Raw genomic sequence first — 4617 nt, 5'->3', positions numbered from 1 at the left:
CATTCTCTCTTCCCTCTTCCCTAGGACACATTATCATCACCTCTCCTCCATTCGTCTCCTCCATTTCTTTCCCCACTACCCTCATCATCACCACACTCCATCCCTCTCACCACCACCACTACCCACTGATCATCACCACACTCCATCCCTCTCACCACCACCACTACCCACCCATCATCACCACACTCCATCCCTCTCACCACTATTCCTCCGTCTCTCTCACCTTTATTCCACTCCATACCTCTCACCACCACCACCACCACCACCACCTCCATACCTCTCACCACCACCACTACCCACCCATCATCACACTCCATCCCTCTCACCACTATTCCTCCCGTCTCTCTCACCTTTATTCCACTCCATACCTCTCCACCACACCACCACCACCACCACACCTCTCACCACCACCACCTCCACCTCCACCACCACCACACTCCCCCACCACTACACTCCATCCCTCTCACCACCACCACTACCCACTCATCATCACCACTCCATCCCTCTCACCACCACCACTACCCACTCATCATCACCCACTCCATCCTCTCACCACCACCACCACTACCCCACTCATCACAATCATTTCACAGAATATTCTCACATCTCGATATTTACTCATCCATAGAATATTCACCCTAAATACTCACTTCGCTAATAATATTTCACATACTCCAAATATTCACCTCCCCCCCATATATCCGTGTGCTCATCAAGACCATTTGCCACCCCAGAATATCTCTACACCCCATAATTTCCCCAACACCCCATAATAATATTCCCCAACACCCCATAATATTCCCAACACCCCCATAATATTCTCACCCCATAATTCCCCCAATACCCCCATAATATTCCCCAACACCCCCATAATAACTTATAATATTCCCCAACACCCCATAATATTCCCCAACACCCCATAATATTCCCCATCCCCAACACCCATAGATATCCCCCCCATAATATTCCCCCCCCCATAATATTCCCCCTCCCCCCCATCCCATCCCTCCGGTGTCTGCCCTCAGAGTTATCGCGTTATTTTTGCACTGTCTCATCTATAATGCAAATCCTGCTATATCCTGATTGGTCGCCAGGTGTAAGCCAGGCAAACAAGCCAATTTTAGCTCCGTAATTCCCATGTCTGTATTTACACTTTGTCTGTCCACTTTGACTGGTCATGGCCGCCTCGTGGAGTTAAATTCTCAGCCGTTGTCGGAATTTTTATAGTTAGTATTTAATGGAGTTTTTTTTTTTTAGTGTTGCTGTGAAAATGAGAATAGTTGTAGTTAGAAATATTCTGGTGGTTTTGATTCCTATTCCAGTCAGATTCCCATAATGCTCTTTATTCCTGTTCTAGTTCTTTCTTTTGTGCTGTCGATTCCTGTTCCTGTCAGATTCCCATAATGCACTATATTCCTGTTCGTCATATTTCCACATTGCACTATATTCCTATTCCAGTTAGATTCCCATAATGCAAACGATTACCATTCCAGTCAGCCCCGTATTGCACTTTATTCCCATTCCAAGTTAATTGCTGTGTTCAGTTGATTCCCAGTGCAGTCAGATTCCCACCAAGCACTCTTGTTCTTAGTCCCGTTTCCATCACGAAATCTATAATGCAACCTGGATCTGCATTTCAGCCAGACGCTTCTTAAATAAACAGACACTTTCCTCTCCTCCCTCCCCTCCATCCCCTCCCCTCCTCCATCCTCCCCTCCCTCCCATCCCTCCTTTTCCCCTCCCCCTTTCCTCCTCTCCCTCTCAGCCCCTCCTTTTCCTCCCTCCTCCTACTCTCCTCCCATCCCCCCTCTCCTCCCCTCTCCCCGTCCTTCCTCTGCCTTTCCCTCCTCTCCACCCCTCCCCCCCAAAAAAAACGCACACACTCCAAAAGTAAATAAATAAAAAGAAACTCGCACATGACAATTATAATTCACGCACACGACAAAAAATACGCACACGCCAAAAATTACACATACACACACACACAGACCAAAAAAAATAAAATACGCACATGTCCCGCCAAAAATAAAATCAGGATATACATTTTTCATTTGGCTTCAGCTGCCAGTGTTGTTGGCTGTGGAGATTTACATGATGAATATATTTGCCTGTGTCACACCTGGTTCTATTGTCCTCAGGTCCTGTCATTTTTAGTCTCTTATATTTAGTACTTTTTTGGACATTTTGGGACACTTTAGGACATGTTAGATATTGCTGGGACTCTATAGGATATGTTAGATATTGCTGGGACTCTATAGGATATGGTAAAGGATGTTTGGGACACTTTTTGATATGGTAGGTATTGGTATAGGACAGTTTCGGACATGTTAGGTAATTATGGGGACACTTTAGGACATGTTAGGTAATTTGGGAACACTTTAGGACATGTTAGGTAATTTGGGGACACATTAGGACATCTTACGTAATTTGGGTAGACTTTAGGACATGTACTGTTGGCACACTTTAGGACACGCTGGAATAAGTTAGGACATGGGGAGACGGTCGGGAGCACGTTGATACAAGTTAGGACATGTTAAGCAGCTGATAGGGACTGTGAATACGGTAGGACATATTGAGCAAACGTTAGAAGAAACTTTGGACATAATTAAGAACTGATGGAACGGTTTAGCAGCTTGTGGGACATGATAGTGGTTATTAGTGGACATTATTGTTACGGTTGGGACACGGTAGAAGGAGTTAGGACATGGGCTATCGTTGAGACACTTTCTCACTTGTGTGGGTATCGACGCTTTCCTTCAACCCGATTAAGGTATCGTCGGCTGGCACTGGTATCGTAGACTACCCATAGGTATCACAATACTTCCCCCAAGATATCGTAGACTATCCTCAGGTATCGTAGACTATCCCCAGGTATCGTAGACTATCCCCAGGTATCGTAGACTATCCCCAGGTATCGTAGACTACCCCCAGGTATCGTAGACTATCCTCAGGTATCGTAGACTACCCCCAGGTATCGTAGACTATCCTCAGGTATCATGGGTACTCGGGGGGTTCACAGATCAATATTAAGAAATTCAGGTCGGTGTGTGTGTGTGTGTGTGTGTGTGTGTGTGTGTGTGTGTGTGTGTGTGTGTGTGTGTGTGTGTGTGTGTGTGTGTGTGTGTGTTCCCTCCCGTGTATCAGTCTGTGTGTGTGTGTGTGTGTGTGTCTTGCGTGTGAGATATAATTAATCACTACACCTGTAAGTAGGTCAGGTGAGGTGGACCCGGGTGTCTTGGTCAACACACACACACACACTTGGAATTACTCCTTAATAGTTCAAATTGAAAAGAATTGAATTGAAACAGTTTATTTAGCCAGAAAAACACAGATACAGAGTGGAGAATAATAACAATATTAACATGGCTGAGCCAGTTGAGAACCTGAGCTCTCTTTTAGGCACCTGATATATACTATACATTTTATCTCAAGGAACTATTTTGTAACATTTAGTAACATCTGGAATAGTACAATAGCATGGTGGTAATAAGAACATCTCATAATGTTACCACGGTTATCACTTCAATATTTATTTATTTTATTTTATTTTATTTTTTATATATACTCTATTTCGTCACAAGTTCTAATACACAATTTTTTTTAATGTATTAACTGTATATTTAGTGTATTTCCTGTATATGAGGTGTATTAACTGTATATTTGGTGTATTAACTGTATATTTGGTGTATTAACTGTATATTTGGTGTATTAACTGTGTATTTGATGTATTAACTGTATATTTGGTGTATTAACTGTATATTTGGTGTATTAACTGTATATTTGATGTATTAACTGTATATTTAGTGTATTTCCTGTATATGTGGTGTATTAACTGTATATTTGGTGTATTAACTGTATATTTGGTGTATTAACTGTATATTTGATGTATTAACTGTATATTTGGTGTATTAACTGTATATTTGGTGTATTAACTGTATATGTGGTGTATTAACTGTATATTTTGTGTACTGACTGTATATGTGGTGTATTAACTGTATATTTGGCGTATTAACTGTATATTTGGTGAACTTAACTGTATATGTGGTGTATTAACTGTATATTGGTGTATTAACTGTATATTTGGTGTATTAACTGTATATTTGGTGAATTAACTGTATATTTGGTGTATTAACTGTATATTTGGTGTATTAACTGTATATTTGGTGAATTAACTGTATATGGGTGTATTAACTGTATATGTGGTGTATTAACTGTATATTTGGTGTATTAACTGTATATTTGGTGTATTAACTGTATATGTGGTATTAACTGAATATTTGGTGTATTAACTGTATATTTGATGTATTAACTGTATATATTGGTGTATTAACTGTATATTGTGGTATTATTAACTGTATATTTGGTGTATTAACTGTATATTTGGTGTATTAACTGTATATTTGGTGTATTAACTGTATATTTGGTGTATTAACTGTATATTTGGTGTATTAACTGTATATTTGGTGTATTAACTGTATATTTAGTGTATTTCCTGTATATTTGGTGTATTAACTGTATATTTGGTGTATTAACTGTATATTTGGTGTATTAACTGTATATTTGATGTATTAACTGTATATTTGGTGTATTAACTGTATATTTGATGTATTAACTGTA

The sequence above is a fragment of the Homarus americanus genome, unplaced genomic scaffold, assembly GCF_018991925.1.
Source record: "Homarus americanus isolate GMGI-L3 unplaced genomic scaffold, GMGI_Hamer_2.0 scaffold20007, whole genome shotgun sequence".
NCBI classification, from domain to species: Eukaryota; Metazoa; Arthropoda; class Malacostraca; order Decapoda; family Nephropidae; genus Homarus; species Homarus americanus.
This window is presented reverse-complemented; position numbering follows the sequence as displayed.